Source organism: Electrophorus electricus, chromosome 13 (assembly GCF_041902795.1).
Source record: "Electrophorus electricus isolate QZ-2024a chromosome 13, ASM4190279v1, whole genome shotgun sequence".
Taxonomy (NCBI): domain Eukaryota; kingdom Metazoa; phylum Chordata; class Actinopteri; order Gymnotiformes; family Gymnotidae; genus Electrophorus; species Electrophorus electricus.
In genome coordinates, this window is record NC_137509.1 from 26,516,791 (window position 1) to 26,538,976 (window position 22,186).

A 22,186-nucleotide genomic window follows, 5' to 3' on the forward strand; every position below is an offset into this window, starting at 1 on the left:
CTCCAACTCACATGCCTGAATGTGAAGTGCAGTGATTCATCAAAAAACTATCTTTTAGCACCTTGGACTATGAGATGCTGTAAGCTTCTCTTGCATCACTTTAATTTACTTTCAAGATGACATGCTAGGATGTGAAGTGCAGTGATTAATTAAAAAAACCTATCTGTTAGCACCTGGGAATAGCAGATGCTGTAAGTTTTTCTTGCATCACTTTAATTTAATATGCAACTGACATGCTTGTAAGTGAAGTGTACAGATTAAATAGAAATCTATTAGTACCAGGGAATAGCAGGTGCTGTAAGATTTTATTGCATCCCTTAAATTTATGTTCAAGCTATCAAGCTCAAATTTGAAGTGCAGTGAATAATTAAATCAAACTATCTGTTAGCACCTGGGAATAGCAGATGCTGTAAGTATTTATTGCATCACTTTAATTTACTCTCCAACTGACATGCTTGAATGTGAAGTGCAGTGATTAATAAAAAAACTGTCTGTTAGTGCCTCCGAATACCAGATGTTGTAAGCTTATATTGCATCATTTTAATTTACTTCAAGACAACATTCTAGAATGTCAAGTGCAGGGATTAATTTAAAAAAATGTCAGATTGGTCTTTGATCATATTTTCTATGATTAGGCAATTTGAGTAAGTGTTTAAGGTTTACGGCCATACCAGCTTCAGAACGTCCAATCTCATCTGAACTTGGAAGCTAAGCAAGTTTGTGCCTGAATAGTACTGAGGTGGGACCCTATCTAGGAATACCAGGTGCTGTAAGCTTTTCTTGCATCACTTTAATTTACTTTCAAGCTGACATGCTCAAATGTGAAGTGCAGTGATTAATAAAAAAACCTATCTGTTAGCACCTGGGAATAGCAGATGCTGTAAGTTTTTTTTGCATCACTTTCATTTACTCTCCAACTCACATGCCTGAATGTGAATTGCAGTGATTCATCAAAAAACTATCTTTTAGCACCTTGGACTACGAGCTGCTGTAAGCTTCTCTTGCATCACATTAATTTACTTTCAAGATGACATGCTAGGATGTGAAGTGCAGTGATTAATTAAAAAAAAACTATCTGTTAGCACCTGGGAATAGCAGATGCTGTAAGTTTTTTTTGCATCACTTTCATTTACTCTGCAACTCACATGCCTGAATGTGAATTGCAGTGATTCATCAAAAAACTATCTTTTAGCACCTTGGACTACGAGCTGCTGTAAGCTTCTCTTGCATCACATTAATTTACTTTCAAGATGACATGCTAGGATGTGAAGTGCAGTGATTAATTAAAAAAAAACTATCTGTTAGCACCTGGGAATAGCAGATGCTGTAAGTTTTTCTTGCATCACTTTAATTTAATATGCAACTGACATGCTTGTAATTGAAGTGTACAGATTAAATAGAAATCTATTAGTACCAGGGAATAGCAGGTGCTGTAAGATTTTATTGCATCCCTTAAATTTATGTTCAAGCTATCAAGCTCAAATTTGAAGTGCAGTGAATAATTAAATCAAACTATCTGTTAGCACCTGGGAATAGCAGATGCTGTAAGTATTTATTGCATCACTTTAATTTACTCTCCAACTAACATGCTTGAATGTGAAGTGCAGTGATTAATAAAAAAACTGTCTGTTAGTGCCTCCGAATACCAGATGTTGTAAGCTTATATTGCATCATTTTAATTTACTTCAAGACAACATTCTAGAATGTCAAGTGCAGGGATTAATAAAAAAAAATGTCAGATTTGTCTTTGATCATATTTTCTATGATTAGGCAATTTGAGTAAGTGTGTAAGGTTTACGGCCATACCAGCTTCAGAACTTCCAATCTCATCTGAACTTGGAAGCTAAGCAAGTTTGTGCCTGAATAGTACTGAGGTGGGACCCTATCTAGGAATACCAGGTGCTGTAAGGTTCTCTTGCATCACTTTAATTTACTTTCAAGCTGACATGCTCAAATGTGAAGTGCAGTGATTAATAAAAAAACCTATCTGTTAGCACCTGGGAATAGCAGATGCTGTAAGTTTTTTTTGCATCACTTTCATTTACTCTCCAACTCACATGCCTGAATGTGAAGTGCAGTGATTCATCAAAATACTATCTTTTAGCACCTTGGACTATGAGATGCTGTAAGCTTCTCTTGCATCACTTTAATTTACTTTCAAGATGACATGCTAGGATGTGAAGTGCAGTGATTAATTAAAAAAACCTATCTGTTAGCACCTGGGAATAGCAGATGCTGTAAGTGTTTCTTGCATCACTTTAATTTAATATGCAACTGACATGCTTGTAAGTGAAGTGTACAGATTAAATAGAAATCTATTAGTACCAGGGAATAGCAGGTGCTGTAAGATTTTATTGCATCCCTTAAATTTATGTTCAAGCTATCAAGCTCAAATTTGAAGTGCAGTGAATAATTAAATCAAACTATCTGTTAGCACCTGGGAATAGCAGATGCTGTAAGTATTTATTGCATCACTTTAATTTACTCTCCAACTAACATGCTTGAATGTGAAGTGCAGTGATTAATAAAAAAACTGTCTGTTAGTGCCTCCGAATACCAGATGTTGTAAGCTTATATTGCATCATTTTAATTTACTTCAAGACAACATTCTAGAATGTCAAGTGCAGGGATTAATAAAAAAAAATGTCAGATTTGTCTTTGATCATATTTTCTATGATTAGGCAATTTGAGTAAGTGTGTAAGGTTTACGGCCATACCAGCTTCAGAACTTCCAATCTCATCTGAACTTGGAAGCTAAGCAAGTTTGTGCCTGAATAGTACTGAGGTGGGACCCTATCTAGGAATACCAGGTGCTGTAAGCTTCTCTTGCATCACTTTAATTTACTTTCAAGCTGACATGCTCAAATGTGAAGTGCAGTGATTAATAAAAAAACCTATCTGTTAGCACCTGGGAATAGCAGATGCTGTAAGTTTTTTTTGCATCACTTTCATTTACTCTCCAACTCACATGCCTGAATGTGAAGTGCAGTGATTCATCAAAAAACTATCTTTTAGCACCTTGGACTATGAGATGCTGTAAGCTTCTCTTGCATCACTTTAATTTACTTTCAAGATGACATGCTAGGATGTGAAGTGCAGTGATTAATTAAAAAAACCTATCTGTTAGCACCTGGGAATAGCAGATGCTGTAAGTTTTTCTTGCATCACTTTAATTTAATATGCAACTGACATGCTTGTAAGTGAAGTGTACAGATTAAATAGAAATCTATTAGTACCAGGGAATAGCAGGTGCTGTAAGATTTTATTGCATCCCTTAAATTTATGTTCAAGCTATCAAGCTCAAATTTGAAGTGCAGTGAATAATTAAATCAAACTATCTGTTAGCACCTGGGAATAGCAGATGCTGTAAGTATTTATTGCATCACTTTAATTTACTCTCCAACTGACATGCTTGAATGTGAAGTGCAGTGATTAATAAAAAAACTGTCTGTTAGTGCCTCCGAATACCAGATGTTGTAAGCTTATATTGCATCATTTTAATTTACTTCAAGACAACATTCTAGAATGTCAAGTGCAGGGATTAATTTAAAAAAATGTCAGATTGGTCTTTGATCATATTTTCTATGATTAGGCAATTTGAGTAAGTGTTTAAGGTTTACGGCCATACCAGCTTCAGAACGTCCAATCTCATCTGAACTTGGAAGCTAAGCAAGTTTGTGCCTGAATAGTACTGAGGTGGGACCCTATCTAGGAATACCAGGTGCTGTAAGCTTTTCTTGCATCACTTTAATTTACTTTCAAGCTGACATGCTCAAATGTGAAGTGCAGTGATTAATAAAAAAACCTATCTGTTAGCACCTGGGAATAGCAGATGCTGTAAGTTTTTTTTGCATCACTTTCATTTACTCTCCAACTCACATGCCTGAATGTGAATTGCAGTGATTCATCAAAAAACTATCTTTTAGCACCTTGGACTACGAGCTGCTGTAAGCTTCTCTTGCATCACATTAATTTACTTTCAAGATGACATGCTAGGATGTGAAGTGCAGTGATTAATTAAAAAAAAACTATCTGTTAGCACCTGGGAATAGCAGATGCTGTAAGTTTTTTTTGCATCACTTTCATTTACTCTGCAACTCACATGCCTGAATGTGAATTGCAGTGATTCATCAAAAAACTATCTTTTAGCACCTTGGACTACGAGCTGCTGTAAGCTTCTCTTGCATCACATTAATTTACTTTCAAGATGACATGCTAGGATGTGAAGTGCAGTGATTAATTAAAAAAAAACTATCTGTTAGCACCTGGGAATAGCAGATGCTGTAAGTTTTTCTTGCATCACTTTAATTTAATATGCAACTGACATGCTTGTAATTGAAGTGTACAGATTAAATAGAAATCTATTAGTACCAGGGAATAGCAGGTGCTGTAAGATTTTATTGCATCCCTTAAATTTATGTTCAAGCTATCAAGCTCAAATTTGAAGTGCAGTGAATAATTAAATCAAACTATCTGTTAGCACCTGGGAATAGCAGATGCTGTAAGTATTTATTGCATCACTTTAATTTACTCTCCAACTAACATGCTTGAATGTGAAGTGCAGTGATTAATAAAAAAACTGTCTGTTAGTGCCTCCGAATACCAGATGTTGTAAGCTTATATTGCATCATTTTAATTTACTTCAAGACAACATTCTAGAATGTCAAGTGCAGGGATTAATAAAAAAAAATGTCAGATTTGTCTTTGATCATATTTTCTATGATTAGGCAATTTGAGTAAGTGTGTAAGGTTTACGGCCATACCAGCTTCAGAACTTCCAATCTCATCTGAACTTGGAAGCTAAGCAAGTTTGTGCCTGAATAGTACTGAGGTGGGACCCTATCTAGGAATACCAGGTGCTGTAAGGTTCTCTTGCATCACTTTAATTTACTTTCAAGCTGACATGCTCAAATGTGAAGTGCAGTGATTAATAAAAAAACCTATCTGTTAGCACCTGGGAATAGCAGATGCTGTAAGTTTTTTTTGCATCACTTTCATTTACTCTCCAACTCACATGCCTGAATGTGAAGTGCAGTGATTCATCAAAAAACTATCTTTTAGCACCTTGGACTATGAGATGCTGTAAGCTTCTCTTGCATCACTTTAATTTACTTTCAAGATGACATGCTAGGATGTGAAGTGCAGTGATTAATTAAAAAAACCTATCTGTTAGCACCTGGGAATAGCAGATGCTGTAAGTTTTTCTTGCATCACTTTAATTTAATATGCAACTGACATGCTTGTAAGTGAAGTGTACAGATTAAATAGAAATCTATTAGTACCAGGGAATAGCAGGTGCTGTAAGATTTTATTGCATCCCTTAAATTTATGTTCAAGCTATCAAGCTCAAATTTGAAGTGCAGTGAATAATTAAATCAAACTATCTGTTAGCACCTGGGAATAGCAGATGCTGTAAGTATTTATTGCATCACTTTAATTTACTCTCCAACTAACATGCTTGAATGTGAAGTGCAGTGATTAATAAAAAAACTGTCTGTTAGTGCCTCCGAATACCAGATGTTGTAAGCTTTTATTGCATCATTTTAATTTACTTTCAAGACAACATTCTAGAATGTCAAGTGCAGGGATTAATAAAAAAAAATGTCAGATTGGTCTTTGATCATATTTTCTATGATTAGGCAATTTGAGTAAGTGTTTAACGTTTACGGCCATACCAGCTTCAGAACGTCCAATCTCATCTGAACTTGGAAGCTAAGCAAGTTTGTGCCTGAATAGTACTGAGGTGGGACCCTATCTAGGAATACCAGGTGCTGTAAGCTTCTCTTGCGTCACTTTAATTTACTTTCAAGCTGACATGCTCAAATGTGAAGTGCAGTGATTAATAAAAAAAACCTATCTGTTAGCACCTGGGAATAGCAGATGCTGTAAGTTTTTTTTGCATCACTTTCATTTACTCTCCAACTCACATGCCTGAATGTGAATTGCAGTGATTCATCAAAAAACTATCTTTTAGCACCTTGGACTACGAGCTGCTGTAAGCTTCTCTTGCATCACATTAATTTACTTTCAAGATGACATGCTAGGATGTGAAGTGCAGTGATTAATTAAAAAAAACTATCTGTTAGCACCTGGGAATAGCAGATGCTGTAAGTGTTTCTTGCATCACTTTAATTTAATATGCAACTGACATGCTTGTAAGTGAAGTGTACAGATTAAATAGAAATCTATTAGTACCAGGGAATAGCAGGTGCTGTAAGATTTTATTGCATCCCTTAAATTTATGTTCAAGCTATCAAGCTCAAATTTGAAGTGCAGTGAATAATTAAATCAAACTATCTGTTAGCACCTGGGAATAGCAGATGCTGTAAGTATTTATTGCATCACTTTAATTTACTCTCCAACTAACATGCTTGAATGTGAAGTGCAGTGATTAATAAAAAAACTGTCTGTTAGTGCCTCATAATACCAGATGTTGTAAGCTTATATTGCATCATTTTAATTTACTTCAAGACAACATTCTAGAATGTCAAGTGCAGGGATTAATTTAAAAAAATGTCAGATTGGTCTTTGATCATATTTTCTATGATTAGGCACTTTGAGTAAGTGTTTAAGGTTTACGGCCATACCAGCTTCAGAACGTCCAATCTCATCTGAACTTGGAAGCTAAGCAAGTTTGTGCCTGAATAGTACTGAGGTGGGACCCTATCTAGGAATACCAGGTGCTGTAAGCTTTTCTTGCATCACTTTAATTTACTTTCAAGCTGACATGCTCAAATGTGAAGTGCAGTGATTAATAAAAAAACCTATCTGTTAGCACCTGGGAATAGCAGATGCTGTAAGTTTTTTTTGCATCACTTTCATTTACTCTCCAACTCACATGCCTGAATGTGAAGTGCAGTGATTCATCAAAAAACTATCTTTTAGCACCTTGGACTATGAGATGCTGTAAGCTTCTCTTGCATCACTTTAATTTACTTTCAAGATGAAATGCTAGGATGTGAAGTGCAGTGATTAATTAAAAAAACCTATCTGTTAGCACCTGGGAATAGCAGATGCTGTAAGTTTTTCTTGCATCACTTTAATTTAATATGCAACTGACATGCTTGTAAGTGAAGTGTACAGATTAAATAGAAATCTATTAGTACCAGGGAATAGCAGGTGCTGTAAGATTTTATTGCATCCCTTAAATTTATGTTCAAGCTATCAAGCTCAAATTTGAAGTGCAGTGAATAATTAAATCAAACTATCTGTTAGCACCTGGGAATAGCAGATGCTGTAAGTATTTATTGCATCACTTTAATTTACTCTCCAACTAACATGCTTGAATGTGAAGTGCAGTGATTAATAAAAAAACTGTCTGTTAGTGCCTCTGAATACCAGATGTTGTAAGCTTATATTGCATCATTTTAATTTACTTCAAGACAACATTCTAGAATGTCAAGTGCAGGGATTAATTAAAAAAAATGTCAGATTGGTCTTTGATCATATTTTCTATGATTAGGCAATTTGAGTAAGTGTTTAACGTTTACGGCCATACCAGCTTCAGAACGTCCAATCTCATCTGAACTTGGAAGCTAAGCAAGTTTGTGCCTGAATAGTACTGAGGTGGGACCCTATCTAGGGATACCAGGTGCTGTAAGCTTTTCTTGCATCACTTTAATTTACTTTCAAGCTGACATGCTCAAATGTGAAGTGCAGTGATTAATAAAAAAACCTATCTGTTAGCACCTGGGAATAGCAGATGCTGTAAGTTTTTTTTGCATCACTTTCATTTACTCTCCAACTCACATGCCTGAATGTGAAGTGCAGTGATTCATCAAAATACTATCTTTTAGCACCTTGGACTATGAGATGCTGTAAGCTTCTCTTGCATCACTTTAATTTACTTTCAAGATGACATGCTAGGATGTGAAGTGCAGTGATTAATTAAAAAAACCTATCTGTTAGCACCTGGGAATAGCAGATGCTGTAAGTTTTTCTTGCATCACTTTAATTTAATATGCAACTGACATGCTTGTATGTGAAGTGTACAGATTAAATAGAAATATTTTAGTACCAGGGAATAGCAGGTGCTGTAAGATTTTATTGCATCCCTTAAATTTATGTTCAAGCTATCAAGCTCAAATTTGAAGTGCAGTGAATAATTAAATCAAACTATCTGTTAGCACCTGGGAATAGCAGATGCTGTAAGTATTTATTGCATCACTTTAATTTACTCTCCAACTAACATGCTTGAATGTGAAGTGCAGTGATTAATAAAAAAACTGTCTGTTAGTGCCTCCGAATCCCAGATGTTGTAAGCTTATATTGCATCATTTTAATTTACTTCAAGACAACATTCTAGAATGTCAAGTGCAGGGATTAATTTAAAAAAATGTCAGATTGGTCTTTGATCATATTTTCTATGATTAGGCAATTTGAGTAAGTGTTTAAGGTTTACGGCCATACCAGCTTCAGAACGTCCAATCTCATCTGAACTTGGAAGCTAAGCAAGTTTGTGCCTGAATAGTACTGAGGTGGGACCCTATCTAGGAATACCAGGTGCTGTAAGCTTTTCTTGCATCACTTTAATTTACTTTCAAGCTGACATGCTCAAATGTGAAGTGCAGTGATTAATAAAAAAACCTATCTGTTAGCACCTGGGAATAGCAGATGCTGTAAGTTTTTTTTGCATCACTTTCATTTACTCTCCAACTCACATGCCTGAATGTGAAGTGCAGTGATTCATCAAAAAACTATCTTTTAGCACCTTGGACTATGAGATGCTGTAAGCTTCTCTTGCATCACTTTAATTTACTTTCAAGATGAAATGCTAGGATGTGAAGTGCAGTGATTAATTAAAAAAACCTATCTGTTAGCACCTGGGAATAGCAGATGCTGTAAGTTTTTCTTGCATCACTTTAATTTAATATGCAACTGACATGCTTGTAAGTGAAGTGTACAGATTAAATAGAAATCTATTAGTACCAGGGAATAGCAGGTGCTGTAAGATTTTATTGCATCCCTTAAATTTATGTTCAAGCTATCAAGCTCAAATTTGAAGTGCAGTGAATAATTAAATCAAACTATCTGTTAGCACTTGGGAATAGCAGATGCTGTAAGTATTTATTGCATCACTTTAATTTACTCTCCAACTAACATGCTTGAATGTGAAGTGCAGTGATTAATAAAAAAACTGTCTGTTAGTGCCTCCGAATACCAGATGTTGTAAGCTTATATTGCATCATTTTAATTTACTTCAAGACAACATTCTAGAATGTCAAGTGCAGGGATTAATAAAAAAAAATGTCAGATTTGTCTTTGATCATATTTTCTATGATTAGGCAATTTGAGTAAGTGTTTAACGTTTACGGCCATACCAGCTTCAGAACGTCCAATCTCATCTGAACTTGGAAGCTAAGCAAGTTTGTGCCTGAATAGTACTGAGGTGGGACCCTATCTAGGAATACCAGGTGCTGTAAGCTTCTCTTGCGTCACTTTAATTTACTTTCAAGCTGACATGCTCAAATGTGAAGTGCAGTGATTAATAAAAAAAACCTATCTGTTAGCACCTGGGAATAGCAGATGCTGTAAGTTTTTTTTGCATCACTTTCATTTACTCTCCAACTCACATGCCTGAATGTGAATTGCAGTGATTCATCAAAAAACTATCTTTTAGCACCTTGGACTACGAGCTGCTGTAAGCTTCTCTTGCATCACATTAATTTACTTTCAAGATGACATGCTAGGATGTGAAGTGCAGTGATTAATTAAAAAAAACTATCTGTTAGCACCTGGGAATAGCAGATGCTGTAAGTGTTTCTTGCATCACTTTAATTTAATATGCAACTGACATGCTTGTAAGTGAAGTGTACAGATTAAATAGAAATCTATTAGTACCAGGGAATAGCAGGTGCTGTAAGATTTTATTGCATCCCTTAAATTTATGTTCAAGCTATCAAGCTCAAATTTGAAGTGCAGTGAATAATTAAATCAAACTATCTGTTAGCACCTGGGAATAGCAGATGCTGTAAGTATTTATTGCATCACTTTAATTTACTCTCCAACTAACATGCTTGAATGTGAAGTGCAGTGATTAATAAAAAAACTGTCTGTTAGTGCCTCATAATACCAGATGTTGTAAGCTTATATTGCATCATTTTAATTTACTTCAAGACAACATTCTAGAATGTCAAGTGCAGGGATTAATTTAAAAAAATGTCAGATTGGTCTTTGATCATATTTTCTATGATTAGGCACTTTGAGTAAGTGTTTAAGGTTTACGGCCATACCAGCTTCAGAACGTCCAATCTCATCTGAACTTGGAAGCTAAGCAAGTTTGTGCCTGAATAGTACTGAGGTGGGACCCTATCTAGGAATACCAGGTGCTGTAAGCTTTTCTTGCATCACTTTAATTTACTTTCAAGCTGACATGCTCAAATGTGAAGTGCAGTGATTAATAAAAAAACCTATCTGTTAGCACCTGGGAATAGCAGATGCTGTAAGTTTTTTTTGCATCACTTTCATTTACTCTCCAACTCACATGCCTGAATGTGAAGTGCAGTGATTCATCAAAATACTATCTTTTAGCACCTTGGACTATGAGATGCTGTAAGCTTCTCTTGCATCACTTTAATTTACTTTCAAGATGACATGCTAGGATGTGAAGTGCAGTGATTAATTAAAAAAACCTATCTGTTAGCACCTGGGAATAGCAGATGCTGTAAGTTTTTCTTGCATCACTTTAATTTAATATGCAACTGACATGCTTGTATGTGAAGTGTACAGATTAAATAGAAATATTTTAGTACCAGGGAATAGCAGGTGCTGTAAGATTTTATTGCATCCCTTAAATTTATGTTCAAGCTATCAAGCTCAAATTTGAAGTGCAGTGAATAATTAAATCAAACTATCTGTTAGCACCTGGGAATAGCAGATGCTGTAAGTATTTATTGCATCACTTTAATTTACTCTCCAACTAACATGCTTGAATGTGAAGTGCAGTGATTAATAAAAAAACTGTCTGTTAGTGCCTCCGAATCCCAGATGTTGTAAGCTTATATTGCATCATTTTAATTTACTTCAAGACAACATTCTAGAATGTCAAGTGCAGGGATTAATTTAAAAAAATGTCAGATTGGTCTTTGATCATATTTTCTATGATTAGGCAATTTGAGTAAGTGTTTAAGGTTTACGGCCATACCAGCTTCAGAACGTCCAATCTCATCTGAACTTGGAAGCTAAGCAAGTTTGTGCCTGAATAGTACTGAGGTGGGACCCTATCTAGGAATACCAGGTGCTGTAAGCTTTTCTTGCATCACTTTAATTTACTTTCAAGCTGACATGCTCAAATGTGAAGTGCAGTGATTAATAAAAAAACCTATCTGTTAGCACCTGGGAATAGCAGATGCTGTAAGTTTTTTTTGCATCACTTTCATTTACTCTCCAACTCACATGCCTGAATGTGAAGTGCAGTGATTCATCAAAAAACTATCTTTTAGCACCTTGGACTATGAGATGCTGTAAGCTTCTCTTGCATCACTTTAATTTACTTTCAAGATGAAATGCTAGGATGTGAAGTGCAGTGATTAATTAAAAAAACCTATCTGTTAGCACCTGGGAATAGCAGATGCTGTAAGTTTTTCTTGCATCACTTTAATTTAATATGCAACTGACATGCTTGTAAGTGAAGTGTACAGATTAAATAGAAATCTATTAGTACCAGGGAATAGCAGGTGCTGTAAGATTTTATTGCATCCCTTAAATTTATGTTCAAGCTATCAAGCTCAAATTTGAAGTGCAGTGAATAATTAAATCAAACTATCTGTTAGCACTTGGGAATAGCAGATGCTGTAAGTATTTATTGCATCACTTTAATTTACTCTCCAACTAACATGCTTGAATGTGAAGTGCAGTGATTAATAAAAAAACTGTCTGTTAGTGCCTCCGAATACCAGATGTTGTAAGCTTATATTGCATCATTTTAATTTACTTCAAGACAACATTCTAGAATGTCAAGTGCAGGGATTAATAAAAAAAAATGTCAGATTTGTCTTTGATCATATTTTCTATGATTAGGCAATTTGAGTAAGTGTTTAACGTTTACGGCCATACCAGCTTCAGAACGTCCAATCTCATCTGAACTTGGAAGCTAAGCAAGTTTGTGCCTGAATAGTACTGAGGTGGGACCCTATCTAGGAATACCAGGTGCTGTAAGCTTCTCTTGCGTCACTTTAATTTACTTTCAAGCTGACATGCTCAAATGTGAAGTGCAGTGATTAATAAAAAAAACCTATCTGTTAGCACCTGGGAATAGCAGATGCTGTAAGTTTTTTTTGCATCACTTTCATTTACTCTCCAACTCACATGCCTGAATGTGAATTGCAGTGATTCATCAAAAAACTATCTTTTAGCACCTTGGACTACGAGCTGCTGTAAGCTTCTCTTGCATCACATTAATTTACTTTCAAGATGACATGCTAGGATGTGAAGTGCAGTGATTAATTAAAAAAAACTATCTGTTAGCACCTGGGAATAGCAGATGCTGTAAGTGTTTCTTGCATCACTTTAATTTAATATGCAACTGACATGCTTGTAAGTGAAGTGTACAGATTAAATAGAAATCTATTAGTACCAGGGAATAGCAGGTGCTGTAAGATTTTATTGCATCCCTTAAATTTATGTTCAAGCTATCAAGCTCAAATTTGAAGTGCAGTGAATAATTAAATCAAACTATCTGTTAGCACCTGGGAATAGCAGATGCTGTAAGTATTTATTGCATCACTTTAATTTACTCTCCAACTAACATGCTTGAATGTGAAGTGCAGTGATTAATAAAAAAACTGTCTGTTAGTGCCTCATAATACCAGATGTTGTAAGCTTATATTGCATCATTTTAATTTACTTCAAGACAACATTCTAGAATGTCAAGTGCAGGGATTAATTTAAAAAAATGTCAGATTGGTCTTTGATCATATTTTCTATGATTAGGCACTTTGAGTAAGTGTTTAAGGTTTACGGCCATACCAGCTTCAGAACGTCCAATCTCATCTGAACTTGGAAGCTAAGCAAGTTTGTGCCTGAATAGTACTGAGGTGGGACCCTATCTAGGAATACCAGGTGCTGTAAGCTTTTCTTGCATCACTTTAATTTACTTTCAAGCTGACATGCTCAAATGTGAAGTGCAGTGATTAATAAAAAAACCTATCTGTTAGCACCTGGGAATAGCAGATGCTGTAAGTTTTTTTTGCATCACTTTCATTTACTCTCCAACTCACATGCCTGAATGTGAAGTGCAGTGATTCATCAAAAAACTATCTTTTAGCACCTTGGACTATGAGATGCTGTAAGCTTCTCTTGCATCACTTTAATTTACTTTCAAGATGAAATGCTAGGATGTGAAGTGCAGTGATTAATTAAAAAAACCTATCTGTTAGCACCTGGGAATAGCAGATGCTGTAAGTTTTTCTTGCATCACTTTAATTTAATATGCAACTGACATGCTTGTAAGTGAAGTGTACAGATTAAATAGAAATCTATTAGTACCAGGGAATAGCAGGTGCTGTAAGATTTTATTGCATCCCTTAAATTTATGTTCAAGCTATCAAGCTCAAATTTGAAGTGCAGTGAATAATTAAATCAAACTATCTGTTAGCACCTGGGAATAGCAGATGCTGTAAGTATTTATTGCATCACTTTAATTTACTCTCCAACTAACATGCTTGAATGTGAAGTGCAGTGATTAATAAAAAAACTGTCTGTTAGTGCCTCTGAATACCAGATGTTGTAAGCTTATATTGCATCATTTTAATTTACTTCAAGACAACATTCTAGAATGTCAAGTGCAGGGATTAATTAAAAAAAATGTCAGATTGGTCTTTGATCATATTTTCTATGATTAGGCAATTTGAGTAAGTGTTTAACGTTTACGGCCATACCAGCTTCAGAACGTCCAATCTCATCTGAACTTGGAAGCTAAGCAAGTTTGTGCCTGAATAGTACTGAGGTGGGACCCTATCTAGGGATACCAGGTGCTGTAAGCTTTTCTTGCATCACTTTAATTTACTTTCAAGCTGACATGCTCAAATGTGAAGTGCAGTGATTAATAAAAAAACCTATCTGTTAGCACCTGGGAATAGCAGATGCTGTAAGTTTTTTTTGCATCACTTTCATTTACTCTCCAACTCACATGCCTGAATGTGAAGTGCAGTGATTCATCAAAATACTATCTTTTAGCACCTTGGACTATGAGATGCTGTAAGCTTCTCTTGCATCACTTTAATTTACTTTCAAGATGACATGCTAGGATGTGAAGTGCAGTGATTAATTAAAAAAACCTATCTGTTAGCACCTGGGAATAGCAGATGCTGTAAGTTTTTCTTGCATCACTTTAATTTAATATGCAACTGACATGCTTGTATGTGAAGTGTACAGATTAAATAGAAATATTTTAGTACCAGGGAATAGCAGGTGCTGTAAGATTTTATTGCATCCCTTAAATTTATGTTCAAGCTATCAAGCTCAAATTTGAAGTGCAGTGAATAATTAAATCAAACTATCTGTTAGCACCTGGGAATAGCAGATGCTGTAAGTATTTATTGCATCACTTTAATTTACTCTCCAACTAACATGCTTGAATGTGAAGTGCAGTGATTAATAAAAAAACTGTCTGTTAGTGCCTCCGAATCCCAGATGTTGTAAGCTTATATTGCATCATTTTAATTTACTTCAAGACAACATTCTAGAATGTCAAGTGCAGGGATTAATTTAAAAAAATGTCAGATTGGTCTTTGATCATATTTTCTATGATTAGGCAATTTGAGTAAGTGTTTAAGGTTTACGGCCATACCAGCTTCAGAACGTCCAATCTCATCTGAACTTGGAAGCTAAGCAAGTTTGTGCCTGAATAGTACTGAGGTGGGACCCTATCTAGGAATACCAGGTGCTGTAAGCTTTTCTTGCATCACTTTAATTTACTTTCAAGCTGACATGCTCAAATGTGAAGTGCAGTGATTAATAAAAAAACCTATCTGTTAGCACCTGGGAATAGCAGATGCTGTAAGTTTTTTTTGCATCACTTTCATTTACTCTCCAACTCACATGCCTGAATGTGAAGTGCAGTGATTCATCAAAAAACTATCTTTTAGCACCTTGGACTATGAGATGCTGTAAGCTTCTCTTGCATCACTTTAATTTACTTTCAAGATGAAATGCTAGGATGTGAAGTGCAGTGATTAATTAAAAAAACCTATCTGTTAGCACCTGGGAATAGCAGATGCTGTAAGTTTTTCTTGCATCACTTTAATTTAATATGCAACTGACATGCTTGTAAGTGAAGTGTACAGATTAAATAGAAATCTATTAGTACCAGGGAATAGCAGGTGCTGTAAGATTTTATTGCATCCCTTAAATTTATGTTCAAGCTATCAAGCTCAAATTTGAAGTGCAGTGAATAATTAAATCAAACTATCTGTTAGCACTTGGGAATAGCAGATGCTGTAAGTATTTATTGCATCACTTTAATTTACTCTCCAACTAACATGCTTGAATGTGAAGTGCAGTGATTAATAAAAAAACTGTCTGTTAGTGCCTCCGAATACCAGATGTTGTAAGCTTATATTGCATCATTTTAATTTACTTCAAGACAACATTCTAGAATGTCAAGTGCAGGGATTAATAAAAAAAAATGTCAGATTTGTCTTTGATCATATTTTCTATGATTAGGCAATTTGAGTAAGTGTTTAACGTTTACGGCCATACCAGCTTCAGAACGTCCAATCTCATCTGAACTTGGAAGCTAAGCAAGTTTGTGCCTGAATAGTACTGAGGTGGGACCCTATCTAGGAATACCAGGTGCTGTAAGCTTCTCTTGCGTCACTTTAATTTACTTTCAAGCTGACATGCTCAAATGTGAAGTGCAGTGATTAATAAAAAAAACCTATCTGTTAGCACCTGGGAATAGCAGATGCTGTAAGTTTTTTTTGCATCACTTTCATTTACTCTCCAACTCACATGCCTGAATGTGAATTGCAGTGATTCATCAAAAAACTATCTTTTAGCACCTTGGACTACGAGCTGCTGTAAGCTTCTCTTGCATCACATTAATTTACTTTCAAGATGACATGCTAGGATGTGAAGTGCAGTGATTAATTAAAAAAAACTATCTGTTAGCACCTGGGAATAGCAGATGCTGTAAGTGTTTCTTGCATCACTTTAATTTAATATGCAACTGACATGCTTGTAAGTGAAGTGTACAGATTAAATAGAAATCTATTAGTACCAGGGAATAGCAGGTGCTGTAAGATTTTATTGCATCCCTTAAATTTATGTTCAAGCTATCAAGCTCAAATTTGAAGTGCAGTGAATAATTAAATCAAACTATCTGTTAGCACCTGGGAATAGCAGATGCTGTAAGTATTTATTGCATCACTTTAATTTACTCTCCAACTAACATGCTTGAATGTGAAGTGCAGTGATTAATAAAAAAACTGTCTGTTAGTGCCTCATAATACCAGATGTTGTAAGCTTATATTGCATCATTTTAATTTACTTCAAGACAACATTCTAGAATGTCAAGTGCAGGGATTAATTTAAAAAAATGTCAGATTGGTCTTTGATCATATTTTCTATGATTAGGCACTTTGAGTAAGTGTTTAAGGTTTACGGCCATACCAGCTTCAGAACGTCCAATCTCATCTGAACTTGGAAGCTAAGCAAGTTTGTGCCTGAATAGTACTGAGGTGGGACCCTATCTAGGAATACCAGGTGCTGTAAGCTTTTCTTGCATCACTTTAATTTACTTTCAAGCTGACATGCTCAAATGTGAAGTGCAGTGATTAATAAAAAAACCTATCTGTTAGCACCTGGGAATAGCAGATGCTGTACGTTTTTTTTGCATCACTTTCATTTACTCTCCAACTCACATGCCTGAATGTGAAGTGCAGTGATTCATCAAAAAACTATCTTTTAGCACCTTGGACTATGAGATGCTGTAAGCTTCTCTTGCATCACTTTAATTTACTTTCAAGATGAAATGCTAGGATGTGAAGTGCAGTGATTAATTAAAAAAACCTATCTGTTAGCACCTGGGAATAGCAGATGCTGTAAGTTTTTCTTGCATCACTTTAATTTAATATGCAACTGACATGCTTGTAAGTGAAGTGTACAGATTAAATAGAAATCTATTAGTACCAGGGAATAGCAGGTGCTGTAAGATTTTATTGCATCCCTTAAATTTATGTTCAAGCTATCAAGCTCAAATTTGAAGTGCAGTGAATAATTAAATCAAACTATCTGTTAGCACCTGGGAATAGCAGATGCTGTAAGTATTTATTGCATCACTTTAATTTACTCTCCAACTAACATGCTTGAATGTGAAGTGCAGTGATTAATAAAAAAACTGTCTGTTAGTGCCTCTGAATACCAGATGTTGTAAGCTTATATTGCATCATTTTAATTTACTTCAAGACAACATTCTAGAATGTCAAGTGCAGGGATTAATTTAAAAAAATGTCAGATTGGTCTTTGATCATATTTTCTATGATTAGGCAATTTGAGTAAGTGTTTAAGGTTTACGGCCATACCAGCTTCAGAACGTCCAATCTCATCTGAACTTGGAAGCTAAGCAAGTTTGTGCCTGAATAGTACTGAGGTGGGACCCTATCTAGGAATACCAGGTGCTGTAAGCTTTTCTTGCATCACTTTAATTTACTTTCAAGCTGACATGCTCAAATGTGAAGTGCAGTGATTAATAAAAAAACCTATCTGTTAGCACCTGGGAATAGCAGATGCTGTAAGTTTTTTTTGCATCACTTTCATTTACTCTCCAACTCACATGCCTGAATGTGAAGTGCAGTGATTCATCAAAAAACTATCTTTTAGCACCTTGGACTATGAGATGCTGTAAGCTTCTCTTGCATCACTTTAATTTACTTTCAAGATGAAATGCTAGGATGTGAAGTGCAGTGATTAATTAAAAAAACCTATCTGTTAGCACCTGGGAATAGCAGATGCTGTAAGTTTTTCTTGCATCACTTTAATTTAATATGCAACTGACATGCTTGTAAGTGAAGTGTACAGATTAAATAGAAATCTATTAGTACCAGGGAATAGCAGGTGCTGTAAGATTTTATTGCATCCCTTAAATTTATGTTCAAGCTATCAAGCTCAAATTTGAAGTGCAGTGAATAATTAAATCAAACTATCTGTTAGCACCTGGGAATAGCAGATGCTGTAAGTATTTATTGCATCACTTTAATTTACTCTCCAACTAACATGCTTGAATGTGAAGTGCAGTGATTAATAAAAAAACTGTCTGTTAGTGCCTCTGAATACCAGATGTTGTAAGCTTATATTGCATCATTTTAATTTACTTCAAGACAACATTCTAGAATGTCAAGTGCAGGGATTAATTAAAAAAAATGTCAGATTGGTCTTTGATCATATTTTCTATGATTAGGCAATTTGAGTAAGTGTTTAAGGTTTACGGCCATACCAGCTTCAGAACGTCCAATCTCATCTGAACTTGGAAGCTAAGCAAGTTTGTGCCTGAATAGTACTGAGGTGGGACCCTATCTAGGAATACCAGGTGCTGTAAGCTTTTCTTGCATCACTTTAATTTACTTTCAAGCTGACATGCTCAAATGTGAAGTGCAGTGATTAATAAAAAAACCTATCTGTTAGCACCTGGGAATAGCAGATGCTGTAAGTTTTTTTTGCATCACTTTCATTTACTCTCCAACTCACATGCCTGAATGTGAAGTGCAGTGATTCATCAAAAAACTATCTTTTAGCACCTTGGACTATGAGATGCTGTAAGCTTCTCTTGCATCACTTTAATTTACTTTCAAGATGAAATGCTAGGATGTGAAGTGCAGTGATTAATTAAAAAAACCTATCTGTTAGCACCTGGGAATAGCAGATGCTGTAAGTTTTTCTTGCATCACTTTAATTTAATATGCAACTGACATGCTTGTAAGTGAAGTGTACAGATTAAATAGAAATCTATTAGTACCAGGGAATAGCAGGTGCTGTAAGATTTTATTGCATCCCTTAAATTTATGTTCAAGCTATCAAGCTCAAATTTGAAGTGCAGTGAATAATTAAATCAAACTATCTGTTAGCACCTGGGAATAGCAGATGCTGTAAGTATTTATTGCATCACTTTAATTTACTCTCCAACTAACATGCTTGAATGTGAAGTGCAGTGATTAATAAAAAAACTGTCTGTTAGTGCCTCTGAATACCAGATGTTGTAAGCTTATATTGCATCATTTTAATTTACTTCAAGACAACATTCTAGAATGTCAAGTGCAGGGATTAATTAAAAAAAATGTCAGATTGGTCTTTGATCATATTTTCTATGATTAGGCAATTTGAGTAAGTGTTTAACGTTTACGGCCATACCAGCTTCAGAACGTCCAATCTCATCTGAACTTGGAAGCTAAGCAAGTTTGTGCCTGAATAGTACTGAGGTGGGACCCTATCTAGGGATACCAGGTGCTGTAAGCTTTTCTTGCATCACTTTAATTTACTTTCAAGCTGACATGCTCAAATGTGAAATGCAGTGATTAATAAAAAAACCTATCTGTTAGCACCTGGGAATAGCAGATGCTGTAAGTTTTTTTTGCATCACTTTCATTTACTCTCCAACTCACATGCCTGAATGTGAAGTGCAGTGATTCATCAAAATACTATCTTTTAGCACCTTGGACTATGAGATGCTGTAAGCTTCTCTTGCATCACTTTAATTTACTTTCAAGATGACATGCTAGGATGTGAAGTGCAGTGATTAATTAAAAAAACCTATCTGTTAGCACCTGGGAATAGCAGATGCTGTAAGTTTTTCTTGCATCACTTTAATTTAATATGCAACTGACATGCTTGTATGTGAAGTGTACAGATTAAATAGAAATATTTTAGTACCAGGGAATAGCAGGTGCTGTAAGATTTTATTGCATCCCTTAAATTTATGTTCAAGCTATCAAGCTCAAATTTGAAGTGCAGTGAATAATTAAATCAAACTATCTGTTAGCACCTGGGAATAGCAGATGCTGTAAGTATTTATTGCATCACTTTAATTTACTCTCCAACTAACATGCTTGAATGTGAAGTGCAGTGATTAATAAAAAAACTGTCTGTTAGTGCCTCCGAATCCCAGATGTTGTAAGCTTATATTGCATCATTTTAATTTACTTCAAGACAACATTCTAGAATGTCAAGTGCAGGGATTAATTTAAAAAAATGTCAGATTGGTCTTTGATCATATTTTCTATGATTAGGCAATTTGAGTAAGTGTTTAAGGTTTACGGCCATACCAGCTTCAGAACGTCCAATCTCATCTGAACTTGGAAGCTAAGCAAGTTTGTGCCTGAATAGTACTGAGGTGGGACCCTATCTAGGAATGCCAGGTGCTGTAAGCTTTTCTTGCATCACTTTAAATTACTTTCAAGCTGACATGCTCAAATGTGAAGTGCAGTGATTAATAAAAAAACCTATCTGTTAGCACCTGGGAATAGCAGATGCTGTAAGTTTTTTTTGGATCACTTTCATTTACTCTCCAACTCACATGCCTGAATGTGAATTGCAGTGATTCATCAAAAAACTATCTTTTAGCACCTTGGACTACGAGCTGCTGTAAGCTTCTCTTGCATCACATTAATTTACTTTCAAGATGACATGCTAGGATGTGAAGTGCAGTGATTAATTAAAAAAAAACTATCTGTTAGCACCTGGGAATAGCAGATGCTGTAAGTTTTTTTTGCATCACTTTCATTTACTCTCCAACTCACATGCCTGAATGTGAATTGCAGTGATTCATCAAAAAACTATCTTTTAGCACCTTGGACTACGAGCTGCTGTAAGCTTCTCTTGCATCACATTAATTTACTTTCAAGATGACATGCTAGGATGTGAAGTGCAGTGATTAATTAAAAAAAAACTATCTGTTAGCACCTGGGAATAGCAGATGCTGTAAGTTTTTCTTGCATCACTTTAATTTAATATGCAACTGACATGCTTGTAAGTGAAGTGTACAGATTAAATAGAAATCTATTAGTACCAGGGAATAGCAGGTGCTGTAAGATTTTATTGCATCCCTTAAATTTATGTTCAAGCTATCAAGCTCAAATTTGAAGTGCAGTGAATAATTAAATCAAACTATCTGTTAGCACCTGGGAATAGCAGATGCTGTAAGTATTTATTGCATCACTTTAATTTACTCTCCAACTAACATGCTTGAATGTGAAGTGCAGTGATTAATAAAAAAACTGTCTGTTAGTGCCTCATAATACCAGATGTTGTAAGCTTATATTGCATCATTTTAATTTACTTCAAGACAACATTCTAGAATGTCAAGTGCAGGGATTAATTTAAAAAAATGTCAGATTGGTCTTTGATCATATTTTCTATGATTAGGCAATTTGAGTAAGTGTTTAAGGTTTACGGCCATACCAGCTTCAGAACGTCCAATCTCATCTGAACTTGGAAGCTAAGCAAGTTTGTGCCTGAATAGTACTGAGGTGGGACCCTATCTAGGAATACCAGGTGCTGTAAGCTTTTCTTGCATCACTTTAATTTACTTTCAAGCTGACATGCTCAAATGTGAAGTGCAGTGATTAATAAAAAAACCTATCTGTTAGCACCTGGGAATAGCAGATGCTGTAAGTTTTTTTTGCATCACTTTCATTTACTCTCCAACTCACATGCCTGAATGTGAAGTGCAGTGATTCATCAAAAAACTATCTTTTAGCACCTTGGACTATGAGATGCTGTAAGCTTCTCTTGCATCACTTTAATTTACTTTCAAGATGAAATGCTAGGATGTGAAGTGCAGTGATTAATTAAAAAAACCTATCTGTTAGCACCTGGGAATAGCAGATGCTGTAAGTTTTTCTTGCATCACTTTAATTTAATATGCAACTGACATGCTTGTAAGTGAAGTGTACAGATTAAATAGAAATCTATTAGTACCAGGGAATAGCAGGTGCTGTAAGATTTTATTGCATCCCTTAAATTTATGTTCAAGCTATCAAGCTCAAATTTGAAGTGCAGTGAATAATTAAATCAAACTATCTGTTAGCACCTGGGAATAGCAGATGCTGTAAGTATTTATTGCATCACTTTAATTTACTCTCCAACTAACATGCTTGAATGTGAAGTGCAGTGATTAATAAAAAAACTGTCTGTTAGTGCCTCTGAATACCAGATGTTGTAAGCTTATATTGCATCATTTTAATTTACTTCAAGA

At 35.3% G+C, this 22,186-nt stretch overlaps 23 pseudogenes; all 23 read left to right on the forward strand.

Moving 5' to 3' along the window:
* Positions 1 to 657: 657 nt before the first annotated feature.
* Positions 658 to 776, forward strand: LOC145651044 (5S ribosomal RNA; annotated as a pseudogene).
* Positions 777 to 1,792: 1,016 nt separating this feature from the next.
* Positions 1,793 to 1,911, forward strand: LOC145644685 (5S ribosomal RNA; annotated as a pseudogene).
* A 792-nt stretch (positions 1,912 to 2,703) lies between these two features.
* LOC145643589 (5S ribosomal RNA) lies at positions 2,704 to 2,822 on the forward strand (annotated as a pseudogene).
* Positions 2,823 to 3,614: 792 nt separating this feature from the next.
* On the forward strand, positions 3,615 to 3,733 carry LOC145651045 (5S ribosomal RNA; annotated as a pseudogene).
* Positions 3,734 to 4,749: 1,016 nt separating this feature from the next.
* Positions 4,750 to 4,868, forward strand: LOC145644686 (5S ribosomal RNA; annotated as a pseudogene).
* Positions 4,869 to 5,661: 793 nt separating this feature from the next.
* On the forward strand, positions 5,662 to 5,780 carry LOC145651046 (5S ribosomal RNA; annotated as a pseudogene).
* Positions 5,781 to 6,573: 793 nt separating this feature from the next.
* Positions 6,574 to 6,692, forward strand: LOC145651047 (5S ribosomal RNA; annotated as a pseudogene).
* Positions 6,693 to 7,484: 792 nt separating this feature from the next.
* LOC145644787 (5S ribosomal RNA) lies at positions 7,485 to 7,603 on the forward strand (annotated as a pseudogene).
* A 792-nt stretch (positions 7,604 to 8,395) lies between these two features.
* On the forward strand, positions 8,396 to 8,514 carry LOC145651049 (5S ribosomal RNA; annotated as a pseudogene).
* A 792-nt stretch (positions 8,515 to 9,306) lies between these two features.
* LOC145651050 (5S ribosomal RNA) lies at positions 9,307 to 9,425 on the forward strand (annotated as a pseudogene).
* Positions 9,426 to 10,218: 793 nt separating this feature from the next.
* On the forward strand, positions 10,219 to 10,337 carry LOC145651051 (5S ribosomal RNA; annotated as a pseudogene).
* A 792-nt stretch (positions 10,338 to 11,129) lies between these two features.
* LOC145651052 (5S ribosomal RNA) lies at positions 11,130 to 11,248 on the forward strand (annotated as a pseudogene).
* Positions 11,249 to 12,040: 792 nt separating this feature from the next.
* LOC145651053 (5S ribosomal RNA) lies at positions 12,041 to 12,159 on the forward strand (annotated as a pseudogene).
* Positions 12,160 to 12,952: 793 nt separating this feature from the next.
* On the forward strand, positions 12,953 to 13,071 carry LOC145651054 (5S ribosomal RNA; annotated as a pseudogene).
* Positions 13,072 to 13,863: 792 nt separating this feature from the next.
* LOC145644788 (5S ribosomal RNA) lies at positions 13,864 to 13,982 on the forward strand (annotated as a pseudogene).
* Positions 13,983 to 14,774: 792 nt separating this feature from the next.
* LOC145651055 (5S ribosomal RNA) lies at positions 14,775 to 14,893 on the forward strand (annotated as a pseudogene).
* A 792-nt stretch (positions 14,894 to 15,685) lies between these two features.
* LOC145651056 (5S ribosomal RNA) lies at positions 15,686 to 15,804 on the forward strand (annotated as a pseudogene).
* Positions 15,805 to 16,597: 793 nt separating this feature from the next.
* Positions 16,598 to 16,716, forward strand: LOC145651057 (5S ribosomal RNA; annotated as a pseudogene).
* Positions 16,717 to 17,508: 792 nt separating this feature from the next.
* Positions 17,509 to 17,627, forward strand: LOC145651058 (5S ribosomal RNA; annotated as a pseudogene).
* Positions 17,628 to 18,419: 792 nt separating this feature from the next.
* LOC145651060 (5S ribosomal RNA) lies at positions 18,420 to 18,538 on the forward strand (annotated as a pseudogene).
* Positions 18,539 to 19,330: 792 nt separating this feature from the next.
* Positions 19,331 to 19,449, forward strand: LOC145644789 (5S ribosomal RNA; annotated as a pseudogene).
* Positions 19,450 to 20,241: 792 nt separating this feature from the next.
* LOC145644008 (5S ribosomal RNA) lies at positions 20,242 to 20,360 on the forward strand (annotated as a pseudogene).
* Positions 20,361 to 21,376: 1,016 nt separating this feature from the next.
* LOC145651061 (5S ribosomal RNA) lies at positions 21,377 to 21,495 on the forward strand (annotated as a pseudogene).
* The last annotated feature ends 691 nt before the right edge of the window (positions 21,496 to 22,186 follow it).